Source organism: Carcharhinus amblyrhynchos, chromosome 25 (assembly GCF_965287045.1).
Source record: "Carcharhinus amblyrhynchos chromosome 25, sCarAmb.v2.hapA, whole genome shotgun sequence".
Classification (NCBI taxonomy): Eukaryota; Metazoa; Chordata; class Chondrichthyes; order Carcharhiniformes; family Carcharhinidae; genus Carcharhinus; species Carcharhinus amblyrhynchos.
In genome coordinates this window covers 2,739,975-2,755,234 of record NC_137348.1, presented here as the reverse complement: position 1 = coordinate 2,755,234, position 15,260 = coordinate 2,739,975, and the positions used below count along the sequence as shown (strand labels likewise).

The window sequence follows — 15,260 nt, the reverse complement described above, 5'->3', positions numbered from 1 at the left end:
AATGTTATCCATATGCCTATCCACTGACTATTTGAATGCCCTTAAAGTTGGCGAGTCCACAACTGCTGCAGGCAGGGCATTCCACGCCCTTACTACCAAAGAACAAAGAACAAAAACAGCCCGGGAAACAGGCCCTTCAGCCCAACGAGCCCGCGCCGCCATCTCAACACCACCAGTCCCCCTCTCCACCCACGACCCTTGTCTAATGTTTTATGGCCATCCAGATTGAGGGAAACTGATTTACGCTCAATTTATTACTGCCAATCAGCCTAACAGCACATCTTTGGGGTGTGGGAGGAAACCGGAGCACCCGGAGAAAACCCATGCAAGCACGGGGAGAATGCGCAAACTCCCACAGACACCGACCCAAATCCATGTGTCTGCACAGCAACCAGCGATAGTCACTGAGCTGTCATCTTGCCCAGTATCTGGTCCAGTTTGGGCACACACTAGCAACATGAAGCACTAGGCCAATCTCGAACAACCAGGAGCAGCCCAAGTATGACCCATCGCGTGTATGCCCCTCGTTGGACACAAAGCGGACAGACTTAAAACCTGTGAATGAAAAGGAAAAAAAAAATTATTATTGTACCATATCCATTTACCTTACCAGGGATGCCCCAATGCTAATGACCCTTATTTAAAACAATCTCCTATGTCCATCCATCTCCAACCCGCTCATGTGCCTGTCTAAGTTACTCTTAAATGACTCTAGCGTGTTTGCCTCCACCACCTTACTTGGCAGAGCATTCCATACCCCCACTACCCTCTGTGTGAAAAACCTCCCTCTAATATCTGTGTTGTACCTCTCCCACCTCACCTTAAGTCCATGGCCCCTTGTCCTATGTGTCTCTATCATAGGAAATAGCTTACCTCTGTTTACTCTATCCATACCCTTCATAATCTTATATACCTCTATTAGATCCCCCTCAGTCGCCATCTTTCAAGGGAAAAGAGCCCCAATTTCTTCAATCTTTCCTCATACCCCGGTCCTTCCATACCAGGCAACATCCTGGTAAACCTCCTCTGCACTCTCTCCAGAGTCTCCACATCCTTCCGGTAGTAAGGCGACCAGAACTGGATGCAGTACTCTAAATGCAGCCTAACTAACGTTCTGTACAATCTGGGTAAAGAACCTACCTCTGACATCCGTCCTATAATTACCACCCCTTAATTTAAAGCTATGTCCCCATGGCAGCATCTTCCAAACCCATGACCACTACCATCCAGGAGAAGGGCAGCAGATACCTGGGACACTACCACCTGTAAGTCCCCCATCATCCTTCTTTCACCATCGCTGGGTCAAATCCTGGAACTCTCTCCCAAATGCTGTAGTGTTCTATGGTTCTATAAGGATGAAGGGGGAAATGTTTAAAGGGAATATTGTGGGTGGGGGGGGGGGTCTTCACACAGAGAGTGGAATGAGCTGCCAGATGTAGTGGTAAATGCAAGCTCACGTTTAACATTTAAGAAAAATTTGGACAGGTACATGGATGAGAGGGGTGTGGAGGGATATGGTCCAGTGCAGGTCAGTGGGACTAGGCAGAAAAATGGTTTGGCACAGACAAGTAGGGCCAAAAGGCCTGTTTCTGTGCTGTAATGTTCAATGGTTCTTAATACCTTCACCACATGGACTGCGCCCAATCAAGAAAGTGACTCACCTTCTCAAGAGCTGAGCAATAAATCTGGCCTTGTCTGCAACACCCACATTCTAGGAACAAATAACAAAAACTGAGGAGACCTTGCTGCAGACAAGTTTAAAGAGAGATTTGCTTTTTTGTAAATGCAGCGAGTTGTGATCTGGAAGGTGCTGCCTGAAAGGGTGGTGGAAGCAGATTCAACAGGAACTTTCAAAAGGGAATTGGATAAACACTGAAGGGCACAAGAAACAGGAGCAGGAGACCATTTGGCCCATCGAGCCTGCTTCACCATCCAAAATGATCATGGCTGAGCTTGGGTTCTGATGCCACTTTGCCGCCTGCTCCGAATATTCCTAATTCCCTGAGAGAACAAAAACCTCTCTCTCAGCCTTAAATATATTTAACTATGGAGCATCACAACCCTCTGGGGCAGAGAATCCCAAAGATTCACAACCCTTTGAGTGAACATATTTCTCCTACCAAAGCCATTGATAACTATAGCAGATTTCTTTACTTTGGTAGTCCAACCCCCTTGAAATAAAGGCTTCCTAATAGTTTATATGTAGTTTATATGGACTCAGTAAGGCATTTGACAAGGTCCCACATGGCAGACTGTTACAAAAACTAAAATCAGATGGGATTCGGGGTGGGCTGGCTAGATGGATATAGAATTGGCTTGGTTATAGAAGACAGAGAGTAGTAGTGGAAGGATACTTTTCAGAATGGAGATCTATAGCTAGTGGTGTTCCACAGGGATCAGTGCTGGGACCTCTGCTGTTTGTAGGATATATAAATGATCTGGAGGAAAACGTGGGTGGTCTGACTAGTAATTCTGTGGAGGACACAAAGATTGTTGGAATTGCTGATAATGCCGGGGATTGTCAGAGATACAACAGGATAGAGATAGATTGGAGACTTGGGCACAAAAATGGCAGATGGAGTTTAATCCGGACAAACGTGAGGTGATGCGTTTTGAAGGATCAAATTTAATTGTAAATGGCAGAACCCTTAGGAACATTAACATACAGAGGGATCTGGGCGTGCAGGTCCACAATTCCCTAAATGTGGCCAAGGTGATTAAGAAGGCGTATGGCATGCTTGCTTCCATTGGCCAGGGCATTGAGTACATGAATTGAGAAATCATATTGCAGCTATATAACACCTTGGTTAGGCTGCATTTGGAGTATTGCGTGCAGTTCTGGACGCCACACTACCAGGACATGGGAGCTTCGGCGAGGGTGTGAAGAAGGTTCACCAGGATGTTGCCTGGTCTCAAGGGTGTTGGCTAGGAGGAGTGGTTGAATAAACTAGGATTGTTTTCACTGGAAAGACGGAGGCTGAGGGGAGACCCGATAGAGGTCTATAAAATTATGAGAGGCACAGACAGGGTGGATAGTCAGAGGCTTTTTCCCAGGATGGAAGCGTCAATTACAAGGGAGCACAGGTTCAAGGTGAGAGGGGAAAGTTTAAGGGAGATGTGCGGGGGTAGTTTTTCATGTAGAGAGTGATGGGTGTCTGGAATGCGCTGCCGGAGGCGGTGGAGGAAGCAGGCACATTAGCAACATTTAATAGACATCTGGATGGGTAACTATGAAGCTGGGCTAGCGCTTAATATAAAAAAGGATAGCAAGAGTTTTTATAAATATATAAAAAGGAAGAGGCTGGCTAGGGTGAACGTTGGACCCTTAGAGGATGAGGGGGGGACTTAGTGGTAGGGGATGGGGAAATGGCTGAGGTCTTGAATAACTTTTTTGTTTCGGTCTTCACGGAGGAAGACGTGAATAATTTGCCGTGTGTTAGCGATGGAAAGGTGGTAGGACTGGAGGGTCTCAATGACATTATTGTTACTAGAGAGGCGGTGCTCGACAGACTGGAGGGACTGATTGTGGACAAGTCCCCAGGACCGGATGGAATGCATCTGAGGGTTCTGAAAGAAATGGCGGAGGTGATAGTGGATGCCTTGGTGGTTATTTTCCAGACGTCGCTGGATTCCGGGGAAGTGCCGGAAGATTGGAAAACGGCTAATGTTATGCCGTTGTTTAAGAAGGGTGCCAGGCAAAAGGCGGGGAATTATAGGCCGGTTAGTTTAACGTCTGTTGTAGGAAAAATGTTAGAATCCGTCATCAAGGAGGAAATAGCGAGGCATCTTGTGGGGAATTGCTTGATAGAGCAGACGCAGCACGGTTTCGTTAAGGGGAAGTCGTGTCTGACAAATTTATTGGAGTTCTATGAGGATGTGTCTAGGGCGGTGGATAGAGGAGAGCCGGTGGATGTGGTCTTTCTTGATTTTCAGAAGGCGTTTGACAAGGTACCTCACAAGCGGTTATTGCAGAAGGTAAGGGGGCATGGAGTTGGGGGTAGGGTGTTAGCGTGGATAGAGGATTGGTTGTCAAATAGGAGGCAGAGAGTGGGGGTTAATGGGTGCTATTCGGATTGGCAGTTGGTGACTAGTGGAGTGCCCCAGGGGTCAGTGCTGGGGCCTCAGCTATTTACCATTTATATAGATGATCTGGAGGAGGGAACCGAGTGTAGGGTGTCAAAATTTGCTGATGACACCAAGATTGGTGGAACGGCAAATTGCGCGGAGGGTGTGGAGAGTCTGCAGAAGGATCTAGATAGGCTGGGTGAATGGGCCAGGAAATGGCAAATGGAATTTAATGTTGGCAAGTGCGAGGTGGTCCACTTTGGTAGGAAGAATGGTAGGAAGGACTATTACTTACGGGGCGAAAAACTGCAGCAGGCGACGGTGCAGAGGGACCTCGGGGTCCTTGTGCATGAGTCGCAAAAACCCAGCCTGCAGGTGCAGCAGGTGGTCAGGAAGGCTAATGGGATGCTGGCCTTCATAGCGAGGGGGATTGAATATAAAAGTAGGGAGGTCTTGCTGCAGCTGTATAGGGCATTGGTGAGGCCGCAGCTGGAGTACTGTGTGCAGTTTTGGTCGCCGTACTTACGCAAGGATATTTTGGCCTTGGAGGGAGTGCAGAGGAGGTTTACTAGGCTGATACCGGAGTTGAGGGGGTTGAGCTATGAGGAGAGGCTGAATAAACTAGGCTTGTACTCGTTAGAGTTTAGTAGAATGAGGGGAGATCTCATTGAGACCTATAAGATGATGAATGGGATGGATAGGATAGAGGTGGAGAGGCTCTTCCCGCTCAAAAAGGATAATAGGACTAGGGGGCACAGCCTCAAGATAAAGGGGGGGCGGTTTAGAACGGAGTTGAGGAGGAACTTCTTCACTCAAAGGGTGGTGAATCTCTGGAATTCTCTGCCCGTTGAGGTGGTGGAGGCTGCCTCGCTAAATATTTTTAAGACGCGGCTTGATGGGTTTTTGATAAGAGAGGGGATTAAGGGTTATAGGGAGAGGGCGGGAATGTGGAACTGAGACACGACAGATCAGCCATGATCTTATTGAATGGCGGGGCAGGCTCAAAGGGCTGGATGGCCTACTCCTGCTCCTATTTCTTATGTTCTTATGTACATGAATAGGGAGGGAATAGAGGGATATGGATCAAGTAAGGGCAGAAGGTTTTTTTTAGTTTAGAGCATCATGATTGGCACAGGCTTGAAGGGCCGAAGGGCCTGTTCCTGTGCTGTATTTTTCTTTGTTCTAACTGGCTGCTGCACTTGCATGCTAAAGTCTCTCCAAACATCAACATTTAAACATCTACAAGTTTCACCTTTTAAAAAGCATTCTTCTTTTCTATTCTTACGACTGCACATTTCCTCACATTATAATCCATCTACCGCCTTGTTACCCACTCACTCTCTGCAGTCACTTTGTGTCCTAATCACAGCTTACGTTTCCACCTAGCTTTGTACCATCAGCAAACCTGAAGCGGAAAAACACTCTCAGAGCAGGAGATTAATTCGTGGGATTAATTCGATCTTTCAAAGAGCTATCAAAGGCACAATGGGCTAAATGGTCTCTATGGGTTTTAGTTGATACTTTACAGAGGGAGACTGACTCATTTCTACAGCATCTTTCACAGCTTCAGCACATCCCAAAGTGTGTCACAGTGAATGAAGATGTGTATATATGTTTGTGTGTTTATCTGTCCATCCGCCTGCCTGCATGACTGTTACCAGGTCAGACCGCCTGCAACTGCTCGCTGTCTAACATCATATGAGAAGGATGAAGACCTGTCAGCTCATTAGGAAGTGCAGAGAGATAGAGAGAGTTGGTCAAACACAGCACTTTACCTTGCTTGCCTCAAGCACAGCGTACTGAACTCCCAGGAGAGCTGTTCAGATCAATCAGATTTTAAAAATGAGTTCCCTTCTGTTGCTGATAGCAGGTTGATGTGAACCCTACACAGCTGTGGTAACTCTGCCCTGTCCACACCTCCTTTCACTTTATAACCCAGCTCAGATCAGCTTTCCAGTTGGAGCTCATTACAACATGAAGCCACCACAAAGCACAGGAACATGACTCCCACCACTGCGGTTACCAAGGGTAACCTGCTCAGTTAGCCCCAGATCATCATCTGGTTAAATTCCACCCAGCATCGACTCTGAACTATTCACGGTGGAACCAAGCGTCAACTCATTTTTGAAATGTGACTGGAGGAGAGTTTTGTTTGAACTTGGCTACTCAGCGCTGTGTTCAGAATGAAATAATCTGTTCCCCCGCTCAATATTGGCCAGTGTCTGGGGATGAGATCTGACATAGCAAATACAGATAAACTATTTCCTCTGCTGAGGAAATCAAGAACAAAGAACCTTAAATTTAGAACCAGCCTGTGTTAGGGGTGACATCAGGAAGCAATTCTTCACACAAAGGGAAGTGGAAATCTGAAACTTCCCTGAAAAGCCAGACTAGCTACAGTATTCACATGGCTAATCCAGTTCAGTTTCTGGTCAATATTAATCCCCAGGATGTTGATAGTAGGAGATTCAGAAAGGTAAAGCCATTAAACATCAAGGGGGTATGTTTGGATTCTCTCTTGTTGGAGATGGTTTTTGCCTGGTGCTTGTGTGACGTGAATGTTATTTGCCACTTGTCAGCCCAAGCCTGGATATTGTCCAGGTCTTGCTGTGTTTGGACACCGAGTGCTTCAGTATCTGAGGAGTTGCAAATGGTGCTGAACATCAGCAAACATCCCCACTTCTGACCTTATGATGGGCGCAAGGTCATTGATGAAGCAGCTGAAGATGGTTGCGTCTAGGACACTACCCTGAGGAACTCCTGCAGTGATGACCTGGAGCTGAGATGATTGACCCACAATCACCACAACCATCTTCCTTTGTGTCAGGTATGACTCCAACCTGCGCAGAGTACACCCCCCCGGCCCCACCAATTTCCATTGACTCCAGATTTGCTAGGGTTCCTTTGTTTAATGTTCGGGTTAAAGACCACCTTGATGTTAAGCACAGTCACTCTGACCCCACCCCTGGAGTTGTTTGAACCAAGGCTGTGCTGGAATCTGGAGCTGAGTGGGGCTGGTAGAACCCAAACTGAGTGTCGGTGTTTAAATAGGCAAGGTTGACAATCTTCACTTGACAACATTCGGAAAAATATTGGAAATTAAACTGAATCTAAACACAGTTCCTGTAAAATGATCGTGGAACGTACAAGATGATGATGGGTCATTATTAATGACTGCACAGCAGGCTTGCAAACACAACCTGTCTCTTTACTTCTTAATGTGTACAACAATGGAGCGTTTAATGAGTGCAAACACAGAACCCTGCTCAAATCACCATGTGAGAGACTGATCCTCACCCAGTGACCGGGAGACTGATCCTCACCCAGTGTCTGAGAGACTGACTCTCACCCAGTGTCTGGGAGACTGACTCTCACCCAGTGACCAGGAGACTGATCCTCACCCAGTGACCAGGAGACTGATCCTCACCCAGTGACCAGGAGACTGATCCTCACCCAGTGTCTGGGAGACTGACTCTCACCCAGTGTCTGGGAGACTGATCCTCACCCAGTGACCAGGAGACTGACTCTCACCCAGTGACCGGGAGACTGATCCTCACCCAGTGTCTGGGAGACTGATCCTCACTCAGTGACCAGGAGACTGATCCTCACCCAGTGACCAGGAGACTGACTCTCACCCAGTGTCTGGGAGACAGATCCTCACCCACTGTCTGGGAGACTGATCCACGCCCAGTGTCAGGGAGACTGATCCTCACCCAGTGACTGGGAGACTGACTCTCACCAATGCTGACACTGGCAATACCCACCTGGCCCAGCCTCCCATCTTCTACCTTACATACCTCTAACTTGGGGCAGCACAATGGTTAGCACTGCTGTCTCACAGTGCTAGGGACCTGGGTTCAATTCCCGCTTGAGTCACTGTGTATGCAGAGTTTGCACATTCTCCCCGTATCTGCGTGGGTTTCCTCTGGATGCTCTGGTTTCCTTCCACAGTCCAAAGATGTACAGGTTAGGTGAATTGGCTATGCTAAATTCTCCAAGTGTATCTGAACAAGCACTGGAGTGTGGCAAAAGGGGATTTTCACAGTAACTTAATTGCAGTGTTAATGTAAGCCTACTTGTGACACTAATAAATAAACTTTTTTACTTTGTGAACCTGAGCTCATCCAAAACTCTGCCGCCCATGGTCTAACTCACTCTGGAGGAACCCTCATTCCTCCCTGTCTGGCCTGTGTTATATCCCCACTCCGTGTGTTTCTCCACTGAGCCATGCCTTCAGTCAGCCCTGCTCAATGTTGGAATGATCTCACTAAACTCCTCCTTAAGCACATTCTAAAGCCTAATGCTCTAATCCATCCGAATACCTCTGTCTTGGTTTTACTCTTCATTTTGTTCCACTGTGTTCCTATGAAGTGTCTTGGGATATTTTGTTATACTGAAGAGCTTGCATTTATATAGCACCTTTAACTTACCTTGTGTCCAGGGAGTGGCTGGAGTTGGGGATAGTGTTTGGCTGACACTGGCTGAACCTTGATTTATCAGTCACACATTTAGCAGTGTAATCTCTCACACCCACTCTGAGTAAATAAGGTGAGGTACTGCCTGCCACACACGGGCAGTAGCTCTCTCGCTCAGATCCTTGCTGGCTCAGCTATTCTCCAATATGGCTGGTGACCTTTCAGCCCAAAAGCCTCCAAGTATCAAACTGAAAAACTATCCAAATTCACACCCAATCATTGATAACGGTCAACGTGTACAAGGGCAGAATCAATTTGATTTTGCTTTGATTTATTATTGTCGCATATATTAACACACAGTGAAAAGTACTCTTTCTTACACGCTATACAGATAAAGCATACCGTTCATCGAGAAGGAAACGAAAGAGTGTAGAATATAGTGTTACAGTCATAGCTCGGGTGTAGAGAAAGATCAACTTAATGCAAGGTAAGCCCATTCAAAAGTCAGACAGCAGCAGGGAAGAAACTGCTCGAGTTGGTTGGCATGTGACCTCAGGCTTTTGTATGTTTTTTCCAAAGAATAAAAGTGGAAGAGAGAATGTCCGGAGTGCATGGGGTCCTTAATTATGCTGGCTGCTTTGCTGAGGCAGTGGTAAGTGTAGACAGAGTCAATGAATGGGAGGCTGGTTTGCGTGATGGATTAGGCTACATTCACGACCTTTTGTAGGTCCTTGCGGTCTTGGGCAGAGCAGGAGCCCATACCAAACTGTGATACAACTAGAAAGAATGCTTTCTAGGGTGCATCAGTAAATGTTGGTGAGAGTCGTAGCTGATATGTCGAATTTCCTTAATCAATCAGTCACTTAATGAATCGCTCCCACTACGCTCAGCACGGTGAAATAGTCCAACAGCCAGACTCTCACAGAGAATGGCCATTCAACAGGAGTCCTCAGCCTCTCAGAGTTTCTCTCTCTCACTCGCTTATGGTTCAATTCCTGATCAGTGCTTGTAGAATTCCAGTTCTCAGTACCACCTCCTTTACACTCACCCACACACACGCACACTCTTTCTGAGGACATGGGGACATATCACAAGCAGCTGCTGCCAAGACAAAAGGTTGCTTAGAGTCACAGAGTCGTAGAGGTTTACAGCATGGAAACAGATCCTTCAGCCCAACTTGTCCACGCCATTCTTTTTTTTAAAACTCCTAAGCTAGTCCCAATTGCCCACATTTGGCTCATATCCCTCTACACTCATTTTACCCATGTAACTATCTAAATGCTTTTTAAAAAAATAAACTTGTACCCACCCCTATTACTACCTTTGGCAGCTTGTTCCAGACACTCACCACCCTCTGTGTGAAAAAATTGCCTCTCTGGACATTTCTGTATCTGCCCCCTCTCACCTTAAACCTATGCCCTCTAGTTTTAGACTCCCCTACCTTTGGGAAAAGATATTGACTATCTACCTTGTCTATGCCCTTCATTATTTTATAGACTTCTGTAAGATCATTCCTCAGCCTCCTACGCTCCAGAGAGAAAAGTCCCAGTCTATCCAGCCTCTCCTTATAACTCAATCCATCAAGTTCTGGTAGCATTCTAGGAAATCTTTTCTGCACTTTTTCTAGTTTAATTATATCCTTCCTTGCTTGTGCCTCCAATTGGTGAGCAGTGCACCAGACGCTCCTCATTCAACAGTGATACATGACTGGCTGATCCTGCGAGACAACAGAGAAAGAACCTGCATTTCTGTTATGCCGTTCACTGCCTCAGATGTCCCAGAGTACTTTATAGCCCTTGATGCTCATTTGAAGTAGAAGCAATGTTACAGAGCTGCCAATTTATGCGCAGCTCGATCCCACAAACAGCAATTTAATCATGGCCAGGGTAAACTATTCTTGTGGTGTTGGTAGGGGGAAGAAAATTGGCCACTACACCCAGGGGTGCTCCCATGTTCTTTGGAATAGTGGCCTTGGGACCTTGTCCATCTGAGAGAACAGACGGGACATCAGTTTAATGTTTCAGATCCCAAAGACAAGCCAACTTAAAACACACTACCAGCTACTTCTCTCCTAAATTGATTACCCTTCCAAAGGCCCATGCTGCTTTACCCAGGAGGTCACTCTTTGATTTGACAGCTTGGATACAGAGACCAGCAAGCTGATTGCCTGTAGGGAGCATCACAGCTGATTCTGAATGTCCCTCAGTCTCCAGCAGGAATCAGAGGGTAATGATCAAGAACAGGAACCCTGGCTGACCATGCCTGGATCACTGAGGCCCAGTACTGCTCCCGGCTAGTTTCACCTCAGATTAAATTTACTCATCCCCTGATCATTGTCCTTACTCACCCAGTATTCCCAATATCATCACTATGTGTGAAACAGTCAGCTCCCACCTTATCTCACCTCACAGGTAGCGTTGGATCAGGCGCTGGATCCTCCTCACTCTTTCAAAGATTCACAGGGGCACACCTCATAAGCATCTATACAGTGGAGTAAAGGGAAGAGACCAAATTGATATGGAGCCTGGGTGGTCAATCTGATTGTGCAGCAAAGAGGCTTTCAGATTCTATACCTTTGAAGCTCCTCAACTAACAGATGAAAGCCATCCTCCATCAAACACTCCCAGGACAGGTACAGCGCTTTGATAGCCAACATCAAAGATAGATGTAACAGACAAGACCCCAGGATGTATCTGCTCCTGAACCCTTTGAAAGCAGTCTATTTACATGACCAATCTTAGTGGCTTTTCTCAAAGATACTTCCCTTAAACATCACGTTCTGAGCTATCAGTTCTTGAATTCTTTTGAGGAATAGACTTATTCACAACTAGTCTTCCTAGCCAGTTGGTTACACGAGCCAATTGTGTTATACATTATCACTCCTTCACAAGGTGACCACGTTTGTTTCCCAGCATCCGGCTGTCTTCCTGTTTGTCAAAGAAAGACTTTTGTTCCAGATCAATTTGGTTATTAACTCTTAACTCCGCAAGATGTCCAACAAACAACAGATATATCTCACAACCCTAAAGCTCCCTCAATCTACACTGTCCCATCAAACAATCAGAGGACAGCTGCAGCACAGGATTAGATACAGAGTAAAGCTCCCTCTATACTGTCCCAAACAACAGTTTGGGAGAGAACTCTTTTGTTCAGTCACCCTGCAGAATCTGAGATTAATTTAGTGCAAAATTGTGAGGAATGTCAACCTTGGATCCCTGCACTCTGGGCTGAGTTAAGGTAATCAGAGGAGACGGGGTTTTCACTCACTGCACTTCGAAGGTGCCTCTGAAATTGTTAAGCATGATAGTGTAGTTTATAATGGAATGAATTGGGGTGATGGTCATTGGGTCATCACAATACGAAGAAAACTATTTGGCCCAGTCTTCAACACCATTATTCCTATAGGATTCATCTCCAACCTTTCTGGCCTGGGGCTTAGCTCCTCCCTCTTCAACTGGATCCTAGACTTCTAAACCCACAGACCGTGATCAGTAAGGATAGGCAACAACACTTCCTTCACGATCATCCTCATCACTGGAGCTTTGCAAGGCTGTGTTCTCAGCCCCCTACTATACTCCTTATACACCTATAACTGTGTGGCCAAATTCTCCTGCAACTCGATTTTCAAGTTGGCTAATGACCTCCACAGTTGTGAGTAGGATCGCAAACTGAGACTGAGTACGGGAACGAGATAGAGAATCTGGTGAATTGGTGCAACGACAATAATCTCTTCCTCAATGTCAACATAACAAAGGAGACTGTCATTGACTTCAGAAGGCATAATGGAAAACATGCCCCTGTCTACATCAATGGGAACAACGTAGAAATGATTGACAGCTTCAAGTTTTTAGGTGTCCAGATCACTAACAACCTGTCCTGGTCCCCGCATGCTGACATATAATTAAGAAAGCCCATCAATGCCTCTACTTTCTCAGAACACCAAGGAAATTTGGCATGTCAGCAACGACTCTCATCAACTTTTACAGATGCACCATAGAAAGCATTCTTTCTGGTTGTATCACAGCTTGGTATGGGCTCCTGCTCTGCCCAAGACCACAAGGAAGTACAAAAGGTCGTGAATGCAGCCCAATCCATCATGCAAACCAGCCTCCCATCCATTCACTCTGTCTACACTTCCGCTGCCGCGGCAAAGCAGCCGGCATAATTATGGACCCACGCACCCTGGACATTCTCTCTTTCAACTTCTTCAGTTGGGAAAAAGATACAAAAGTCTGAGGTCATGTACTGACCGACTCAAGAACAGCTTCTTCCCTGACTTTTGAATGGGCCTACCTCGCATTAAGTTGATCTTTCTCCACACCCTAGCTATGGCTGTAACACCACATTCTGCATGCTCTCCTTTCCTTTTCTATGAACGGTATGCTTTATCTGTATAGTGCACAAGAAACAATACTGTTTCACTGTATACTAACACATGTGACAATAATAAATCAAATCAAAGATGCAGCCCCAGCCTGCTGTGCACTGACGGCATGTTAGCAGTGAGCTATTCCACTATGGAGAGCATCATAATGGAAGTTGGTCCCGGCTTCATCCTCTGATCAGGGGCAGGAGCCCCAGCCCTGGGACACTGAGGCCAACTGCAGCCTCAGACCACAGAGAGCAGTGTATCTACACACCACCCCGATCCACACCTTGGCAAGGGGACACAGTCGGACTCAGTACCGCAGGGGTGGAACTTGGGGAAAGCTGCGATGCCCCCCACAGTCGAATATTCTGCCCGGCAGTGGCTGTCAGCCGGGCGGCTGAACCTACTCTAGGCCCAGGCTCGGGCCTGCCGCACTGGGAAAGACGCCGCTCCGCTCACCTGACAGAGCGGCCTGGCTGCCGGGCTCCCCGCTCCGCTCCCGCACTCTCTACCCGGCCCTAACGCCAGGGCCATGAAACCGCCTGAGGCCCTTAGCAACCAGACCTCAGCACGGGGGCAACGCCAGGCACGGTGCATCGCGGGAACGAGGAGGACTCCCGCCCAGCAGTGTGTGCTGGGATACTGGAGGAGTGAGCGGAAACCTTGGGGGGAGGGGGGGGGACTAGCAAATGCTGGGATACTGGAGGAGTGAGCGGAGGGCCGTGGGGTTGCAGTGTATGCTGGGATACGGGAGGAGTGAGCGGAGGGGGCAGCGAATGCTGGGATACTGGAGGAGTGACCGGAGGCCCATGGGGGTGTAGTGTATGCTGGGATACTGGAGGTCTCCTCCCACTGTATGAACACTACCCTTCCAGAGGCCGAGACATTCTGTTCTGTGCATCATTTCTGATCGGAAGCTTCACATCAAGCAGCCCTGTGGAAGATAAACCAGTTTCTGACCTCTAACAGCTGTTAAACTGAGCAAAACCCCTTGATTTGAGTGAAAGCAAAATACTGCAGCTGCTAAAAATCTGGAAACAAAAACAGAAAATGCTGTAAAGTTTCAGCAGATTTGGCAGCAGGGAGACAGAAACAGTCAAAGTTTCAGCTCACGATCACCCAACTATGATTCTCTCAATTTTCAACTCATTTATTTGAATGCTTTCCTTTAAATGTCCTTTGCCTCAGGACCCCCCACAATAACTTTAGCAGCTGTCCTAACTTCAGGCAAACTTTGGCAGGCCCACCTTCAGCTTGCCCTGTGCAGATGTTAACTATTCCCCAGTGCAGCAGTGTTTTTAAAGGGGCTGTGAGCTTGTTGGGGGTTACAATCACTGCAACCACATAAATACTGTGGCTACAGGTGGCGGCATCTGGAATTCTGCACAGATTACCTTCCAGAATCATCTCCTGACTCCACAAAGCCAATCCACCATCTACAATTCAGTGTGACTCTGCACTTGCCTGGAGCTGCATTAATCCAACACCAGACAAGCTCAATACCATCCAGGAAAAATGCCAATTGATTCACCTCCCACCCACCACACATTAAATGCTCATCATCACTGGCAGTGGCATGTGCCATCTACAAGAGGCACTGCAGCAGTTCACTGGGGCTTCTTTGAGGGCACCTTTCAAACCTGCCACCTTTATCACCTAGGAGAGACAGAAGGTGCATGGGGACCATCACCAGGAGGTTGCCCTCCAAGTCACTCACTGCCTGACTTTAAAATGCACTGGCCATTCCTTCACCGTCAAAAACCTGGAACTTCCTCCCTAGCAGCACTGTGGGAGTACCTACACCACAGACTGCAGTGGTTCAAAGCAGTGCCTCATGACCACCTTCTCGAGGGAAGTTGAGGATGAACAAAAAATGCTGGCCTTGCCAGTGATGCCCAAATCCCAAGAACAAGTGAAAAAGCTAACAAAATGCAGACTGGGCGAGAGGTTGAAAGTGTTCCAGAACGCAAAATATTTTATTTCCTTTCAACAATTTACAGTGTGCATCCTTAACACAAGAAAATAAACTTCTCAGGTAAGAGAAGAGTCTCTGAATCTGAAATATTATGCAATCTACATGAGAGTACTAAACTACAGGAGATGGGGGGTGCAGGATACAATTAATGACAAATGACACTGGGGGAAGAATCACATTATGTGTGAGGACCTTGAGATTAGCAGATTTCATTCTGTACAAAATTATCCCTAAATTACACTGCATCTCTTGTGGTGGTTTGGAACATTGCTGTGTGATGGACAATTGGACACAGCACCTATTGGAATACTGTTTAATTCATGAGGCATGTGGAGGGGCTGATCCTTCAAGAGGAACCAAAGCTCCTCACAGCTTCTCTGGCCATTCTGTCCTCTTCTTCCCATGTCCTGTCAGATCTTCTCCCAGAATAAGAGAA

At 47.0% G+C, this 15,260-nt stretch overlaps 1 protein-coding gene across 2 annotated transcripts in view; it reads right to left on the bottom strand.

Annotated features, from left to right (window-relative positions):
• Window positions 1–13,444, bottom strand: part of inpp5e (inositol polyphosphate-5-phosphatase E) — a 32,293-nt gene extending 18,849 nt beyond the window's left edge. Inside the window, exons 1-2 of one of the 2 annotated variants that reach the window (XM_080212483.1) lie at window positions 13,309–13,435; window positions 10,885–10,961 (exon numbers count right to left, since the gene is read on the bottom strand). The gene's annotated coding sequence lies outside the window, so the exon portion shown is untranslated. Of the gene's footprint in view, window positions 1–10,884; window positions 10,962–13,308 lie in introns of both variants that reach the window. The other variant, XM_080212482.1, reaches the window with a different exon arrangement.
• Window positions 13,445–15,260: the final 1,816 nt, after the last annotated feature.